At 37.8% G+C, this 19,821-nt stretch overlaps 1 long non-coding RNA gene across 1 annotated transcript; it reads left to right on the top strand.

The window, feature by feature from the left end:
* Positions 1-213: 213 nt before the first annotated feature.
* Positions 214-19,583, top strand: LOC114405480. Its single transcript, XR_003665242.1, has 4 exons — positions 214-493; positions 876-895; positions 2,561-2,607; positions 19,136-19,583. It is a non-coding gene; the product is annotated as an uncharacterized LOC114405480 (long non-coding RNA).
* Positions 19,584-19,821: the final 238 nt, after the last annotated feature.

Raw genomic sequence — 19,821 nt, 5'->3', positions numbered from 1 at the left:
TGGGTGGGTTTCGGTGAGTATACGAGTTTGATGGGTTGTAAAAATGGGTTGAAACGGGTTTTATTAGGCAAGCCAGGGTTGGAATTTTGACACATTAGTAATTGAATTTGATCACACTTTGTTATTGAGCCCAATACAACACATAATCTTGTCCAATATGTAAACCCAAATCACTTACACTTCACAACCTAAACATATTCTCCCTAAGGAGCCTTAGCTGTCACACCATTTTCTCGCTTCTTGCTATGTGAGTCTAAATGTATTGCTCTCACGATCTCACCTCAACATCTCATCTCTCATACAATAGACACTGATACGACACAAAATACATAACACACATAACACTCTTGTCCCATTATTAATGTTTCTTTCTCTTCTTATGATCATCATCTCGTTACCATCCTAGTTCTCACTATTTTTCCATTTCCTTACTTCGTCTAGTGCCTTTGATTTCAATACTCGTGGAAAATTACCGACATTTAAGGTTTCAAAGGTGCAAAACTTGTCTTTTTTATTTTACGACTTCTATTTTTTTAACTAAAGGAGTTATTTGACACCTAAATTAGACTCCATATGTTTTCATCCTGGTTCAGTGGTTCCTGATGTGTTTTGTTTCTGTTTATGGAAATTATCATGGTTTAGATTCGAAGGTAGATTCTGAGATTAGAAAATCTTTGAACTAGGAACATCTATACTTATTGTTTTATTTTGTATAAGTTAGTTTCCTTTAGTAAAAGATTCTACCAATTAATTTTTGAAAGGTTGTAATTTTAAAAGAAAAATGTGTTCCCTATATTGTTCCCATCTCAGTGCATTGTCATTAACTGGTCTTGCATAGCACATCTGAGTTCTGACTTGCATTTTGGACTTAGCAGGCAGCATTGGAGCTACGCAGGTATTTTTTTTATTGATGCAATTTTAGATTTGTGCTTTCTCGGTTACTTTTTCCATGTAAAGTCGTAAACTCAAAAAACTTTGGCTCCGTTTGTAAATATTAGCCAGTAGCTTCGCGACAGTTTAGCTCTTTTATAATGGTCAAGTAACTCTATTCTATTATGCTTAACTATATTTTGTAATGGTAGGTATCACTAGTTGTATAGTCCTTTATAGACTGATAGGTTCTTTTAAGATAGGTGGTTACGCTAGGGATTAAGAATTCTAATATGGGATTGATGAATATAAGGAAAGAGGTGTGAATGAGACAGAGGAGACAAACATAACATGACTAGAAGAGAGGAGGGAAACCTCTGGTATAGGAGTTGTAACTATGGGGGAAGTGTGCTCTTGTTGGGTACAATTTCTAATAATTGAATGATAAATCTCATTTTGCATTCATCTCTTACTATTTCTGCAACTCTGTTTGTGGTGTTCTATCAGACTAGCACGAAATTTTGTTATGACTTTCTACTTACTAGTATATGAAAAAGTAAAGGGTTAGAAACCTCATAATTTAACATGTCATTTGTTAAGACATATCAGTTTCAAATGTTTTAGTAATAAGGTAAACAGTATAACAACAAACATCACAAGTCATCAGCATACTAGTTTAAGACTAACTTGCCAATATTGTTGTAGAAAGGTCATGCTCTAATTCTGGTAACCAAAAATTACTTGAAAATTTCTTTGTTTATTTCCTTTCGTAGAGCTCATGGACTAAATATGTTGTAGAAGTTGATAGTCCTAAACCATTTTCCCAATGGGATCTAATAGCTGAGTGCCCTAACAGTACCTGTGCTCAAGTTGTTCACTCCAATGCTAAAATTGGTAGGAACAAAGTAATTCCTCTAACTACAAAAGAGTGTCTAGAACAGAAGGAACAACTTGGTAAGGGCAAAGTGCATTGATCTTCTTGCCAGTGCATTAACTCTTTCTCATTCAGTCATCCAAATACATGTATGATGTTTATGGTAATATTATGGTGTGTTAATTGAAGATTTTTAAGGTGCTAATTGTAACTCTTTAATTTTCGTATTGTTTTGATTTTCATATTTTTTTATTTTGGACTAAATTTTGGTAAAACTTAGTCTACATTGCACACTATATTGTGAAAACACTCATACAACTAGATCTAGTAAGTTTTGAGATTTTGCTAGGAGTGGACATTGCAAAAGTCTTGCTCATGTAAGTATATCTTTAAGGTTCCTTGTTATAAATTTAAGTTTGGGGCCTTTAATTTTCATAAAACCCATAACGTGGAACCTGACTATGATTTTTTTTCATCTTTAAGGTTCCTTGTTATAAATTTAAGTATATCTTTGAGATTTTCATCTTTTTTTTCCCTCTAGACTTAAGGGAATGTTGGCAAAACATTTAAATTGGAGGAAGATGTAGAAATTGCAAATCTGGATGCTGATAAATATAGGGATTTGGCTGAAAAGTGAGTTTTATTTACTAGATTTATTTGATGAAGTAGTTGTCTTTGTTCTGAGTCTTCTAACTGAATCAAACTTTATAGGTTAAGGCCAATAGAAGTAAAATTGTTTTTAAAGTTCCTTGATTGATGTGAGATAATCTAAAATTGTCATTCTATTGCTTATTATCTGAATCATTGTTTTTTTAGATGAAGAATCATTTCGTGGAATCCATTGATTTTCCTATTGAAGATGAGTAAGTAATTGACATCTATCGGTTGTGTGCAAGTCTCTTGTTCTATCTCTAGATATAATTCTTTAGTTCCTATTTTATCTCATGTATTTCTTATTTATGCATCTATTAGTTTTCTAATTAAAGGATCAAGCACTCCAATGTAAATGCTTTATTATTATATATTTGTATGCCTGAAATTAGCTTAGTAAGAGTATAGTATTATATCTTATTATTAATTTTTTTTGCAAAAAAAACATCAGTTGATCTAAATTTGATGAAGAAAGTGTCTTTAAAACATCAGTTTTGGACAAAACCGATGTAGTAAGCACATTCAACATCAGTTTCTTTAGCAACAATGTCGGATGCGCTTCATAATAGACAATTTTGGTCATATTTCTACATTGGTTTTAACCAGAATCAATGTAGATAATGATTTTCAACATCAAATTTAAAACTGATGTTGAAAATGTCTACTTTCAATGGCAGTAGTTTAAACATCGGTTCTAGATTCTACTAATGTTGAAACTCTTTCGAAACCAATGTTAAAGTCCTTTTATGTAGTAGTGTGGATTCCTTTAGATTTTGCTATTGATTGATAGAAAGAGGTTCTCATGTTATACTATGTATCAATGTTGGTATTTTATTTAATACTTTTGGTTAGAATAGATAATTAATTGTATTTCGATTGATTTTGTCCACAACTACCCCATGTCATCAAGTTTAAACTAAGTTTGAGATGAAAGGGAAACAAATTCATAGGAGAACCACAAACACCTCATGGTTATTCTATTGTAATTGTAATTAGTTTTAATGGTTAAATTTATTAGGTATTAAGTCAAAATTGAGTGACTTAGTTTCTTGTTGTATTAGGAAACACGGTATTAACAAATGAAGCACCAACTTGTGGAGGATACCATTCATTTGATCCTTAGGCCATAAATTTGGATTGTTTTAAGGTAATGACAAACTAGTAAATTAAATAGTTTTTTGAGCTAAGAATAGGCTTTAGTACACCAATGTTGCCTCCTAGTTCTAGAGCTAGTTCTTGTGAAGACCCTTCTCCAACAGTTTTCTAGCTTGCTCTACCAAGTTCTAAGGCTTTAAAGCACTTTCCAATGCTAAAAATCCTAACTATACATACAAATGGGTGATCAAGCCACAAGCATGTAAAAATAAGTGCAGATAGAAGCAATGAACACAGAAAACAACATTAAATAGATAGTGAAAGAATATTACATTAAGGGTTCAACAAAACTTCCCAACCAAGAGGTTTAGCCTTTCATTACAAGAAATGAACTCTCAATACAAGGAAGAATAGAGTTTAAGTGGAAGAAAATGGCTAAGAAGGGTTGAGGATGTCTCCTTCAACCTCTAGAACCCTAATCTCACTCCTCTAACCTAAACTCTCTTGGTGGCTCAACTTCTGTCGCTTAGCTTCTCCCTTGGCTCTGTTTTTCGACTCCTATCCATGTTTTCGCTAACTTCAGTGTTTTAAAGGCTACTTGGACATTTTAGCTTCTAAAGGCTCGCTTTGCGAGATTGGCTCGCTAAGCGAGAGTAAGTGAATTTTGGCTTAGTGAGCTGGGCGCACTAAGTGCAAGAAGAGACAAACGACTCGCTGGGCGAGCACATCTCTGACTGATCCTCTTCTAGGGTTTCCCAACATGCTAAGCGATTTGTATTCCTCGCTTAGAGGATGTCACTCGTTAAGTGCATCTGCCTCGCTTAGCGAGACACCAGCTACTTGAACCTTCTCTTCTTTTAGCCTGAAATAGAAGTGGTTTCAACATTAGTTCTAAAAAATGGGAGCATCTATTGTATAAAATCAAGCTAAACATGAAAATGTGTACAATTCCTACAAAATGAACTATAAATTGGAGGTAAAGCGCTATTTTTGTGCAAATATTCAATACAAAACTTAGTCGTGAATAGCGACTAACAAACTCCCACCAATTTACAGTTTTTCTTGTCCTCAAGCAAAGAAATATCAGTTTACTTGTCCTCAAGTGACAGGAACCACAGTGGTTAACCAAAAAATGTGTTTGTTCCAAAACATTCAATCACATGAACATAAGTGGCAAGCAATACTTCAACCAGCAGCCCTGCATAAAGATATGTAGAACTTCAAAGATATGAACATGATCATTAAGCAGCACAAATGAAATAAGCTAGCAAGCAAGACAGGTATCAAGAAAGGTTCATCAAGCCTAATCCTCACGGTCACTGTTTCTCTCATAAGCACGGGTGTTTAAGGTAATTCTTCAATTCAACAACCAACACAAGTCTCAACTTTTGCATTTCATCTCATGCCATACAATCACAAACACATAAATTGAATTTGAAGGAGTTTCTTGGCTTGTAATGAGGCTGGGCTACAAACAATTCATGGTTTTTTCTAAGATGCAAAACTTAGGTTCTAGGAGAGCATTCATCCTTAGATCACCTCTTTTCCTTTTATTCCCAGCTTCTATTGAAATGCCATAATCATATAAGACACTTAACTTCAGCAACAACACACATGAACTTTGCTTATTCTTAAAACTTTCCCTTTTTTATTTTAGCAGTTTTTACTTATTGCTTCTTGATACAATTTTTTGTGGTTGTTGCTTGTCTTACCACAATCATCATCACCTAATACCTTCCCCCAAATTTGGAACAAATTTGCTTTGAACCATAATGCTCTCCTATAGCCTAAAGAAAGGTAGATGGAGATTATAATTCAACAGGCTTAGGGTTTAACTCAATCAATCAAATTTAGGCTCAAAATGGGTGCAAAGGATTCATCATTCATGAACAGGGTAAGTTATTTGGCTAAGTGGCTAATTCAATCAATCACGACCTTCATCATTTCCAAATCATGCATTCATTCAATATTCATAGATTCATGCAAAAATCAGTACTCAATGCTAGTCATTCTCTCACATTTTAGGTTCACACAACTCACCTGGTTATGGCTAATGATTACCTTCACTATTTACCTGTCAAACAAACTAACAATTTCACTCACGCCCTTAATTCATATTCTTTTTCTTCTAATTACCACATACTTATTCAAATCACGTGATCTAACATCACAATTCACTCAAGTCATGGAATCAATCATGTTCAAAACCAATCACAAACACCAGAAATTTAAACCAAAACAAACCACTGTGCATATAAATGTAAAGTGTTCAAAAAGTTGTGAAATTTGCTAAATAAGTAAATAAACTAAAACTAAAATTGAATCTAAAAAGCAAAAATATAAATAAGGTCCTGTCTTCAATCATCCTGTGTCAGTGTAGGGTCGTCATGAGGTGAGAAGGGGGCATCCTGAGCTGGCAATGATGTATCCTGAGTTGGAGTGGGCCTGGGATCCCAAGTGCTCTGTGCTGCTACCATATCTGCAACGTAATCGGCATCTGTAGTGCCGTCTCCTTCCTCAATGGCCTCGATCGGTGTAGCGGCAGGGGTGGCTTCAGGTGTCTCTTCAGGTGTGTCCTCCTGCGTCGCCTCTGGCTCTGGCTACGACTCCTGGGCTATAGGAGCCTCACCTTCCCCCACAGGAGAATGCTGGACTCTTGGTCAGGCCACCTGGGCCATAAACTCCTCCATGCTAATGATGGGTCGATGCTGAGCCAGGTTGTGAATACTCTGCATCACCAGGCATAAGCCATGGTGAAGGCTCTACAACATTAGCACCATGGCGTCTGTGCTCTGAGCGGAGGTGCCGGAGGGTGCTGGAGGTGCAGGAATAGAAGCTGGTGGTGCTGATGTAGAAGCTGGAGTAGAGGGGGTAGAAGAGGAAGGAGCATAAATGTCAGGTCCTCTAGCCCTAGTCTTGTGGGTCCCCGAAAAGGTGATTGTGGGATCATTCGGGTTCCAGCAGTTCTTTCTAATGTAAGCCAAATTAATGGCAAGCCTAAGGGACTCAAAGGTAAGTGAATCAGGCACGACTTCTGTAGCAATGCAGTGATGGGAGCGGGGAATCCGAGCCTGGAAGAGTTGGACTGGGCCATCTGTGAGATCTGTCCAGAGATAAATGAGCCTACATCCATGTCCATCTTTGTCACCAAACCATAGACTAACCTCGCCCTATCCATGTTGAGATCGGACGTATGAGAGGTGGAGGCGAGGTTGGAGTATGATAGCACATTCCAGGTATGGGCAAGTGTAGTAAGGTCCTTCCTCAGAAGCTTCCAAGGCGCACCCTCAACGTTCAGAACAAATCCTCACCTTGGAATGCAGAGCTTGGATGCAAGCTTCTGTGGGTCCGGATGCGTGTGGCAGAACCTGGAATATGTTGTGTAGTGCTCCCCTTGCTCCAAAACCACCATGGTCTCCAAGAATGTGTTCAGTGACTCCCTAACAAACTTTATCAACTTGTCCATGTTGAGATCGGACGTATGAGAGGTGGGGGCGAGGTTGGAGTATGATAGCACATTCCAGGTCTGGGCAAGTGTAGTAAGGTCCTTCCTCAGAAGCTTCCAAGGTGCGCCCTCAACGTTCAGAACAAGTCCTCACCTTGGAATGCAGAGCTTGGATGCAAGCTCTTGTGGGTTTGGATGCGTGTGGCAGAACCTGGAATATGTTGTGTAGTGCTCCCCTTGATCCAAAACCACTAGGGTCTCCAAGAATGTGTTCAGTGACTCCCCAACAAACTTTATCAACTTGCCCCGCACTCTGACTTGCCTCGGGGACTTGTCCTCTGGATCATACAAGTTGGCATAAAATTCCTTGACCAGGGCCACATCAATGTAACCATCAGGCTGCCTGGTCAAGGCTTTATGCCACTGCCTCCTCTCGAGTTCCCTTCGGAACTCATCATACTCTGTGATAAATAAATTAATGTTTCTCTCCAGAAGGATGTTCTGGGAGTAAACGTTCTGCTCGTAGCATTCCCAGGCGACCTCTGAGATGAATCTTGTTGTGTCATATGGTTCCTGAGGTCGGGAGGCGATTGCTTTCCTTTTTCTAAAGGCCATCTGCATCAAGAGAATCACAGGAAAGAAAATTAGACATGTTTTATTCAAGACTGAAAGCAGAAAAATAAAACAGAAAATGGATTAGGCGCTTAGCGAGATAGACTTGCTTAGCATGCCTTCAGAAAATAACATGATACGCTTAGCGTGACAACAAAAAAATAAAGACTCTGACTAAGCGAGACACCCTTACTTACCTGACACAACACAGTGGCTAAGCGAGCATGGCTCGCTAAGCCTTATTCTCCAACAGAGAGCAAATTGCGCTTAGCGAGTATGACTCGCTTAGCGCAACACACTATACAGGCTTAGCGCCAGTGGATGCTTAGCCTAACTTGACCACTGTAATTTAATTGGCTTAGCGAACAGGCTCGCTACGACTTATTCAAAAACAGAGAAGAAATTGTGCCTAGCGAGTATGACTCGCTTAGCGCATGAACAAATTTTCAGAACAACTAAATTGCCTTGGGCTTAGTGAGACTGACTCGCTTAGCTCAGGCTTATTTGACTTTCAGAGGCACGGTGGCTTAGTGAGCGTAGCTCGCTTAGCCGCAACCAGAATACCAAAAGCCTCTAAGACTCACACCTAACTAACTAACTCGCTTAGCGCGGCATGCCGGCTTAGCGAATTCATATGAACCCAGAAATTAAAACTTGGAATTTAAATGCTCACTAAGCCGAAGTGCAGTGGCTTAGCAAGTTCATACACAAAAGCATAAATTTAAACAGAAATGATGAACACGCTTAGTGGGATAGGGCCGGCTTAGCGAGGTCACAAGAAAACCCAGAAATTCATCCAAAATTGATGAATTTGCTTAGCGAGTACATCAAAATTTCCAAAAAAATTGGGGCTTCAAAGCCTCAACTTCCTAGCCACTTTCAGGCATAGGAAATCTAAGCAAAACCCATCAAATGAACCTACATTATTCGCTAAACTAAATCCCTAACAACATATAATCGAACAACTAAGCAATGAACAACAACATCAACAGAAAATCAAAATCACAGAGCAAGCAAAGTTGTCTTCTACCCTAGGGTTCAAAAACAAAATTAATAAGAAGGAAATACGTACTTACTTGGATTGCTGAGGTAAATAAGTAGAGATAAGGGAAAAAGAAGCAGAGAAGCAAAATCCACAGTGCAAGAATGCAGGTGAATGCCAATGATGAGATAGGAGTTATAATTTTTGCACAAAAGTAACTGCCTAAGGCAGTTATGTCTTATTTTTGGCAGTTTCGATTGTCTCGCTTAGCACGAGTGACTTGCTAAACGAGCACTCAATGACGTTTGAATTTTTAGAATTTAAAATCATGTGCTTAGTGGGACAGACTCGCTTAGTCCAATGCGAAAATTAGAAAACCTGAGAAGGTTTTGGGCTTAGCACGTAGATGCGCACTTAGCGAGTTCTGCAACTTCCGCTAAGCTGGCCAAGGCCGGCTTAGCGAATTAAATGCCTCAAGATGCAGTAGTGGGGTCACGCTTAGCGCAATGCCATTCCAAAGAGATATTTGGGCTTAGCGGGTATGACCCGCTTAGCCTAATTGACATGAGGGTCTAGGCAGAGAGTGATTTGCGCTTAGTGCACAGATACGCTTAGCGAGACGTTGGGGTGCGCTTAGTGAGGAGGCTCGCTTAGCCCAATTCCATTAATTGCAAATCTAGAGAAGTTTTTGGGCTCAGCGCAACTGTCTCGCTTAGCAAGACCCCTTCAGCCAATGGATGGGGGGTGGCGCGCTTAGCGCGAGTGACTACTAGCTCAGCGCGTGAAGTATGATTCTCCTAGCGCACAGGCGCGCTGAGCGAGTGGATGACTGAAATTTTTTTCTAAAAAGTTATTTCCTCATCCAATGCTTCAGAGAAGCTTTTGCCAACCCCTTTATCATACAAAAACATGATGATGTTTTACTCTAGCAATCACAAACAAGTTGAAACCTAACTATATGTAATGATGTACCGAAAGCAATGATCAAGAAAACAAGGAAAAAACTGGGTTGCCTCCCAGTAAGCGCTTCTTTAACATCATTAGCTTGATGCATGTTACCTCTAAAGGTCTTGTAATTGTATAATGGTGGTCAGTCTCTCAATGTTTCCACCATGGTATAGCTTCAATCTCTGACCATTCACTATCCATGTTCTGTCTGGAGTTTCTGACTGAGGGTTGAATAATTCAACTGCTCCATATGACTTGACTTCCTTGATGGTAAATGGTCAAGACCATTTAGACTTTAGTTTTCCTGGAAACAGCTTCAATCTTGAGTTGAACAACAACACTTGTTGTCCTGACCTAAAGTCCTTCTTTAGCAGCTTCTTGTCTTGATAAGCCTTCACTTTTTCTTTGTACAATCTCGAGGACTCATACGCATTCAATCTCATTTCTTCCAGCTCCAAGAGTTGCAACTTCCTCTTTTCCCCTGATAGAGCCTCATCAAAATTTAGAAATTTCAAAGCCCAGTATGCCTTATGCTCCATTTCTACCAATAAGTGGTAGGCTTTGCCGTAAACCATTTGGAACAGAGACAAGCATATATTGGTCTTGAAGGTAGTTCTGTAAGCCCATAGTGCATCATCCAGCTTGCTTGACCAATTCTTCCAAGTGGAGGCCACAGTTTTCTCCAAGATCTTCTTCAATTCCCTATTGGAAACTTAAGCTTGGCCATTTGTTTGAGGATGATATGGTGAGGCTACTTTGTGTGTGACATGGTAGTGGTCTAGCACCTTCTGCAGCTGGCTGTTGTAAAAATGAGAGCCCCCATCACTGATCAGGACCCTAGGCACCCCAAAGCGAGTGAAAATATTTTTCTTCAAGAACTTCACTACATTTTTGGCATCGTTCTTTGGGGCAGCCACAACTTCTACCCATTTGGAGACATAATCTACGGCCACAAGAATGTATTCATTGCCAAAAGATGGAGGAAGAGGACCCACAAAATCGATTCCCTAGCAGTCAAAGACTTCAACCTCCATTATATTCTGCAAGGGCATTTCATTTCTTCTAGAGATTCCCCCCTTTCGTTGACATTAATCACATTAAATGGCATGTTCATGAGCATATTTGAAGAGGGTTCGCCAAAAGAATCCACATTGTAGGACTTTGGCTACTATTTTGTCTCCACTGTAATGGCCTCCACATGGTGAGTTGTGACAATGCCATAATATGCTCCTATCTTCTTCCTTTGTTACACATCTTCTCAGAAGGTTGTCAACACCAATCTTAAACAAATGTGGGTTATCCCAAACATAAAATCGAACATCATGTAGGAATTTCTTCCTTTGTTGCCAAGTCAAATCTTTAGGGATGATTCCAACTGCCTTGAAGTTATCCAAATCAGCGAACCATGGCCTTTCATTTACCAGGAACAGTGATTTATCAGGAAATTCATCTCTTATCTCCAACTCTTTCAAAGTCACCTCTTCATTGACTAGTCTTGACAAGTGGTCAGCTACTAGATTTTCAAATCCTTTCTTGTCTTGGATCACTAGGTCAAATTCTAGAAGTAACAAAATCCACTTGATTAATCGAGGTTTGGAGTCAGCTTTATTCAGCAAATACTTAATGGTTGCATGATCAGTATAAACTATAACTTTCAATCCCACTAAGTATGATCTGAATTTTTCTAGTAAATAGACAATCGCAAGCATTTCCTTCTCTGTGGTAGCATAATTAATCTGAGCATCATTTAAAACTTTGTTGGCATAGTAAATAGCATGGAAGACTCTGCCTTTCCTCTGGCCCAATACAGCACCCATAGCATAATCACTTGCATCACACATCAACTCAAATTCTCGACCTCAATCTGGCTCTATAATTACGGGAGCGGACACTAAACTGGTCTTTAAGGTGTTGAATGCCTTCAAACACTCTTCATCGAATAAAAATACCGCGTCCTTGTTGAGCAAATTGTTGAATGGTTTGGAAATCTTTGAGAAGTCTTTTATAAACCACCTGTAGAACCTAGCATGCCCTAAAAAGCTTCTAACTCCCTTGACATTCACTGGAGGAGGGAGTTTATCGATCACATCAATTTTTGCTTTGTCTACTTCAATCCCCCTCACAGAGATTTTGTGGCCCAACACAATTCCTTCTTGAACCATGAAATGACATTTTTCCTAATTAAGCACCAAGTTTGTTTCTTCACATCATTGCAACACTCACTCCAGATTTGCTAGACAACAATCAAAAGATGAGCCAAAGACGGAGAAGTCATCCATAAACACTGCGATACATTTCTCCACCATATCAGCAAATATTGCCATCATACATCTCTGAAATGTTCCAGGAGCATTGCAAAGACCGAAGGGCATTCGCCTATAAGCAAACACACCGAAAGGACAGGTGAATGCTATCTTTTCTTGATCATTTAGGTAAACCGCAATCTAATTGTAGCCAGAATATCCATCTAAAAAGCAATAAAATGACTATCCTGCCAGCCTTTTAAGCATTTGATCCATGAAGGGAAATGGGTAGTGATCCTTTCTGGTGGCATCATTCAATTTTCTATAATCAATACACATCCTCCAGCCTGTGATGATTCTCATGGGGATCAAATCATTCTTCTCATTCTTGATTACCGTCATGCCTCTTTTCTTGGGAACCTGCACAGGGCTAACCCATGCACTGTCTAAAATGGGATAAATGAGGTATGCTTCAAGCAACTTGAGTACTTCTTTCCGTACTTCTTCCTTCATAACCGGATTCAATCTTCTTTGTGGTTGTCTTACAGGCTTATAGTCAGCTTCCATGTTGATCTTATGCATGCAGTAAGAAGGGATAATTCCTTTGAGATCATAAAAGTGCCATCCAATAGTTGCCTTGTGTCTCTTCAAAACCTTCACCAGTTGAGATTCATCTTCCTTTCTTAGAGAGTTGTTGATGATCATTGGACTTGCTTTATTTTCTTCTAAGAACACATACTTCAAATGTTCAGGATGAGTTTTTAACTCCACCTTGGCCTTTTCCACTGGAATGTCTTTCTTCAATTCTTCAAACACCACTATTCCAGAAGGATTTTCTTCTAAACCCTCTAATTCTTCTAAATAGTTATGCAATTTTTTTTCTTCCTCAATTGTCAGAAACTCCATAGTATTAGTTAGTGCTTCTTCAAGTGGAGACTGTAGTACCATGTCTCTAGCTACCATGTCTATCTCGTGTTACACCTTTTCTACTTTAAAACAGGCCTTGTGGTCACTTAGGTGTTTCATGGCTTCAAATAAATTAAACATGACTTTTTTTATCATCCACACTCATTTCAAGATTACCTTTCCCCATATCCACCACACAATTTGCAGTTAGCATGAAGGGACGACCCAAAATCAATGGGATTTCTGCATCCTCTTCAATGTCCATGATTACGAAATCTGCAGGGAAAGTAAACTGCCGCACTTTGACCAAAACATCTTCTACCACGCCATAAGGCCATGTAATAGACCGATCTACCAACTGCAATGTCATTCTTGTTGGCATAATTTTCAGCTCTCCAATCCTTCTGCACATGGAGAGAGGCATTAAATCAATGTTGGCCCCTAAATCAATGAGAGCTTTTCCAACTGACACCACACCAATAGAGCAAGGGATTGTAACACTCCCTAGATCCTTGTATTTAGGTGGAATAATTCCCTGGATAACAACACTGCAGTTTCCTTCCACCACTATATTATCACTGTGGATATATTTTCCCTTCTTGGTCAGCAGATCTTTAAGAAACTTGGAGTAGAGCGGCATCTGCTGCAAGGCTTCTCCAAAAGGGATAGTTATCTCCAATTTCTTGAAGATGTCAAGGAAACAAGCAAAGTGTCGTTCCTTGTCTTTCTTGGATGGCACCAAAGGGTATGGTGCTTCTTTCCCTGCATATGGGACATCCTTCTTCTTCTTTTCTCTGGCCAACTCACTCTTTGTCTTCTTTTCTTCCTCATTTTCTCTTTTTTTTTCATTTTTTTTCTTCTTCCTCCTTATTTATTTTTCCCCCTCATATGATCTTCTTCTTTTTCTTTTTCTTCTTCATCCTCCAACTTCTGCTCATCATTGTTCCTCCTCTTATCCTCCACCATGGTTGCCTTCTTGCTTCTGGTTATGATAGCTTTGCACTCTTCTTGGAGATTTTTTTCAGTATTGGCTCCAAAACCTCTAGAAGAATTTTCAACCATCTGCTTGGCTAGCTGCCCCACTTGAATTTCCAAGTTCTTTATAGCTGACTTTGTGCTCTTGTGGTTGGGCATTGAAACCTGCATTAATTGAGCCAAAGTCTCCTCCAGCTTGATGGTCCTCTCATAAAGGCTAGGCCCTTGATTTTGAGGCCTATTGGATGGTCCTCCTTGGTCTTTGTTAAATTGGTTCCCTGGATGAGACCTCCACCCTTGCCCTTGGTTCTGATTAAAATTTGCACCTTGCTGGTAACCTGAAAATCCACCTGCATTAAACCCTGGTCTGTGTTGATTCCCCATATAATTCACTTCTTTTGCAGCATCATCAAGAGGTATACAACAACCAGACTCATGTGCTCCTCCACATATGTTGCCACCTCCAACCTACATAACTGCTGAATGGGAAGGTTGAGCCACTTGCAATTGTGTTGGTAGCTTACTAAGTGTCTCCGTCAATGATTCTAGTTGCTTAGCTAGCAGCTTGTTCTGTGCCAACAATGCATCTTGTGAAGAAAGCTCTAGCAGGCTTCTCTTTGTGGGTACATGAGTTTTATCACGCAGAATAGCATGATCACTAGCAGTCATGTTCTCTATGAGTTCCATTGCTTCTTCAGGAGTCTTCAATTTAATTTTTCCTCCAACAAAAGCATCCAATAACTGCTTGGACTGCGGTCTCAAACCATCAATGAAAATGTTCAACTGAATCGGCTCGGAAAATCCATGAGTTGGTGTTTTCTGTAGCAAGCTACGAAATCTCTCAAGTGCTTCACTCAGGGATTTATCTAGAAATTGATGGAATGAAGAAATAGCTTCCTTGCCTTTAGCTGTCTTTGATTCTGGGAAGTACTTCTTCAAAAATTTCTCTACAACCTCTTCCCAAGTCTTTAAGTTGTTTCCCTTGAAAGAATGCAACCACCTCTTGGCTTCTCCAGCCAAAGAAAATGAAAACAAGTTAAGTCGCACTGCATCTTCTGGCACACCTGCAATTTTCACTATTTTACAAATTTCTATATAAGTAGCTAGGTGTGTGTACGGGTCTTCATTTGGCAAACCATGAAAAAAATTTCCTTGAATCAACTGGATCAAGGAATGGGGATATGTGATGTTATGAGCTTGGACCTCTGGCCGCGCAATACTTGTAAAGAACTGCGGCACAGTAGAGCTAGAATAGTCTTTAAGAGTCACCCTCCATGGTTGATCTTCAGCCATGATATTTGCTTCAGACGCACCTACTTCAGATTCCCTTAAGTCTAGAAATGTTGAAGATGATTCAGATAATTGAGCTTCCTCCAAACTTGGTTGTGTTGTCTTTTCTTGCAAAGCTTTTCTCCTTCTCTCTACGTTGTTTCTCCTGCAAGTGGCTTATATCTCCAAATCTAATGGAGCTAAATTCCCTGCTGAAGAGTTACCTCGCATTCAAGAAGCACTAACAGAGCAGCAATTAACCAAGTCAAGAAAAGTAAATGAATCCTAACTAACGATTCACAAAATTAATCAAAGAATAAAGAATAAATGTTTACAAACTGAACTATACGATTTAAGTGGAAAGAAATTCCCCAGCAACAGCGCCAAAAAGTTGTTCGAGTGGTCGGAAAGTGTACCAATTCGCACAAGTAGTATATTAAAATGGTAAGTCTGAGTATCATATCCACAGGGAATTTGTTTCACTCAAAAATTGTATAGTCAGTGAGCAAACATTTAAGTAAAACCAAAAGAAAAATAAATATCAAGTTGGGTTTTTGTTCTACAATCTAGTTAAATACAAATTAAATATCCTAAGTTTGAGAAGTAAAAACAGTCAAGTAAAAAGCATTGGGTCGTTCTACTAAATTTTCCTTGATGTTGCCATATATTTTTATCTATTTAATGTTATCCTAGTGTTCTTATGCTAAGAAATTACCCAAACCAAGATCCCTCTAGTGAATGAACCTAACTCTCTTTAGCCTCGTCCTTGATCCCTCAACAAACTCAGCCTAAAAGAGTTGCATTAAGTCTACAGCATAATATAGACTAGATTACTGCGCTCCATTGCTAGACATACAGTTTTCTAGCTTACTTTACCAAGTTCTAAGGCTTTAAAGCACTTTCCAATGCTAAAAATCCTAACTATACATACAAATGGGTGATCAAGCCACAAGCATGTAAAAATAAGTGCAAATAGAAGCAATGAACACAGAAAAACAACATTAAATAGATAGTGAAAGAATATTACATCAAGGGTTTGGCGAAATTTCCCAACCAAGAGGTTTAGCCTTCCATTACAAGAAATGAACTCTCAATACAAGGAAGAATAGAGTTTAAGTGGAAGAAAATGGCTAAGAAGGGTTGAGGATGTCTCCTTCTACCTCTAGAACCTTAATCTCACTCCTCTAACCTAAACTCTCTTGGTGGCTCAATTTATGTCGCTTCAGCTTCTCCCTTGGCTCTGTTTTTCGACTCCTCTCCCTGTTTCTGCCAACTTTAGTGTTTTAAAGGCTACTTGGACGTTTCAGCTTTTGAAGGCTTGCTTAGCGAGATTAGCTCGCTAAGCGAGAGTAAGTGAATTTTGGCTAAGCGAGCTGGACGCGCTAAGCACGAGAAGAGACAAACGACTCGTTGGACGAGCACATATCTAACTGATCCTCTTCTAGGGTTTCCCAACACGCTAAGCGAGTTGTATGTCTCGCTTAGCGGATATCACTCGCTAAGCGCATCTGCCTCGCTTAGCGAGACACTAGCTACTTGAACCTTCTCTTCTTTTAGCCTGAAATTGAAGTGGTTTCAACATTAGTTCACAAAAATGGGAGCATCTATTGTATAAAATCAAGCTAAAAATGAAAATATGTACAATTCCTACAAAATGAACTATAAATTGAAGACAAAGCGCTATTTTTTTGCAAATATTAAATACAAAACTTAGTCATGAATGACGACTAACACAAATAAACAAAGAATATGAAAAAAAGTAAAAGATAAAAGAATGAGAGAATCAATAAATGGAACCTAAGATAACAAAAATGTGCAAATTCCTGATATTTAGAGAACTTGTACACGACAATGATGCCAAGAACTTGTTCATAATATTTGGGAAGGGAACCAAATCATACAAGTACCGATGAATATTTAGAGATTGTATCCATAGGGACTTGCATAATATTAAGTGCATTTGACACATTTTGCTAACAAAGGTTTAAGGGCAAGTATAAAATGCAGTTGAAAAGTAACATTAACTAAAAGAGAATTCAGTAAAACTAAATATTCAAGAACAAAGGTTGAAATAAACTATTTAGGATTTTTTATCAAACACATGGTATGAGATGAAATGATTAAAAATCAATGGCAAATGTTGTCGAGGTTGGACTTCATAAAATATCATTCCTCATGTATCCCCAAACACGTAACAATGAACTCACATCAAAATACTAAAATTCACATCCAATTTTCAATCCCTAATTCTTTAGGTGGATTAAGGTCAAATTTCCTCATCATATCCTTAATTTCTCAAAAGCTTTAACAAGGAAATTTGTATGAAGCACAAGAATTAAAAAGATACAATCCATAAATAAAGACTCATTCCTAGATCATAGGTCTATTGAGTTCTCTATTTCAAATCTTGAATCAAAGTGTGTTTCCTAACAACAAATAAAGTCATCAAACATGAAAATGGGTGATTAAACCACTCATAAGAAAATAAGCATAAGAATAGGAAGTAGTATATTAAGATTAGAAAAGAGTTAGGTTTCACAAGAAATACATGAGTGGGTTTCACTAGATGCAATCCCGGAACTTAAGAATCTAGCAACTCCTAGCCATAAGGATGGAAAAAATCCATGGAGAAATGAAGGAGAATGAAGAAAAAGAAACAAGAGAGCTCCAAAGGTCTTGTTTCACCCTTTTCCAAGAGAGAATGGAACTTGGGATTTGTAAAGTGTGGTTGAGTGTGGTGAAGTGTGGTGGTGGTGATCCCTTGAAAGAATACACAAAATTTCCTTTTATAGGTGCCAACTCACTAAGCACAAAAGCTTTTTGTGTTAAGCACTGAAGATGCTAAGACCAAATCCTTATAACACTCTAAAGTAGTCTAGTTCTGAGCCCAATTCCATTTCGGGCTAAGCACAACTCCCAAACTCATCAATTCTTCACTTGTTTTCTTTAATCTTTTTCTACAATTAAAAAGTAACATTCTAGACCAAAATTCCTTTCAGTAACAAACTTAAGGCCAAATAAGTATTAAAAGAAAGAGAAAAGTGATATAAGTGCCAAATTTAAAAGATTAGTTTATAAGTGAAATTAACACTTATCAGATAGGCCAAGCTAGACTGAAAAAATATTGTCCAAAATATAATTGGGCCTATTTGGGGTGACCTAATGGGATTGTTGGGCTAGGTTTGACATTCGAAACATAAGCCCGAATTTAATTAGGTCTATTTTGGCCGATATCTTTTAATTTTAATTTTTTTTCTTTTGAATTTGTATAAATTTAGACTAAAAAAGTAAAATGGAATAATATGTGCAAACCCAACTTTGTTTCGACTTGAATTCTTTTAAAAATAGTTTCTTTATATATATATATATATATATATATATATATATATATATATATATATATATATATATATTCAATTCTCTTTAATACAACACTTTCTCTTGGACTCTTTCTTGGTGTGCCTCAAAATCTCTAACTCTTTTCGTTCTTCTCCTATATTAGTCGAAGCTAGGCATAACAAGCCTAGCTAGTTGGTTATTCATGCTTCATTCAGCATTTTCTTAATTTTTATTAGTTGGTTACGATGTTGATTATATTTGTGTGTGTGTGTGTGTGTGTATATATATATATTGAATGTTTTAAATTCACTTTCATTATTCATCTTTTCCTACATTGTTTCCTTTAATTTTGCTTTGTCTTAATTTGTGATCCTATGTAGATTTTTCACAGTTTTGTTGGTTTATCATTGTTTGATCCAATTTGTTATTTTATTTTATTTGCTTTTGGTCCAACTATTGGTTTGACCATGATGGAGACACAAGAAAATCCCCACAACAAAAAACCCATCAAGAGGGTTAGAACCTCTTTTGAGATAGTTGATCACATGAGAAAAAAAGGGAAAGAGAATTTCACCAAAATGTTCATGTCTTTTAGTCCTTATTTCCAACTTGAAAAAGGTCAGCTGATATGTTTTCTATGTACTATTTTCAACCCAAAGTATTTTCGGTTAAAAGTTAGGAATATGAAGTACTAAAGTTTATTTGAAGAATTAACCTAAAGATGAAATCTCTGAATACATGATTAAGTAGCAAAGTTATTTGTCAGTCATGCTAAAACATGTTGGTTTCTTTACTTTTTAATACCATTGATAGTGACTATTCAAATTATTTTATTGCTATTCACCTCAGCTCAACTCTTTCTTTGTTAAATTTTTATTTTTGCAGTTAATAGACTTTACCACTAAATTATTTCCTTTCTTGCATAGTTGTACATGAGCATGAATGCAACTCCATGGTTCAATGGTTCAATTGGAACCCCTCGCACAGAGACAGTGAAATTGAGGCTCCAATCCCTTCTCCTTCTCCCTAACTCTTGGAAATCCTAGGAGAGCAATCAGAGGAAAAAGCTTGAGGAGTGTAAGAAAACCACTAGAGATACTATTATAGCTGCCAGACAACACACATGAGCTCACTATGAGGTAAGGGATGAGTTTATTGCAATTGAGGTTAGGATGAACATGTGTTGGGATCCTTAGAGGATCAAATTGGGGCTAATTTTGGGAGGTATTTTATGCATTTTAATTTTTTGTGTACAATGATAACTATGAATAGCTAATCTTTGATGGGTCAATTGATGCCATGATGCGAATTGGATGATTTAATTAAGTGTTTGGCTTTGAATGTTAGAAAGCTAGAAATTTGGGAATTCTTGATTCTTCCATGGTTTCTTGAAATTGATTGAGGGGTTTTATTTCCCACGAAGTGATCACATATTTTATGCTATTCATTTTGAATTGGGGTGTCTTTTAAGGTCTGAATTCTACCTCTTTTTGTAATGACTCGTCTCGTCGCTACGATATCATCACTCTAAATCGTGTAAATTTTAATTTTTAAATGAAAACTCCATTAATTTGCTTATAAAAAATGAAAGTAAACTTTTCGCAATATAAAT

This window comes from Glycine soja, chromosome 3 (genome assembly GCF_004193775.1).
Source record: "Glycine soja cultivar W05 chromosome 3, ASM419377v2, whole genome shotgun sequence".
Taxonomy (NCBI): Eukaryota; Viridiplantae; Streptophyta; class Magnoliopsida; order Fabales; family Fabaceae; genus Glycine; species Glycine soja.
This window is presented reverse-complemented; position numbering and strand designations above follow the sequence as displayed.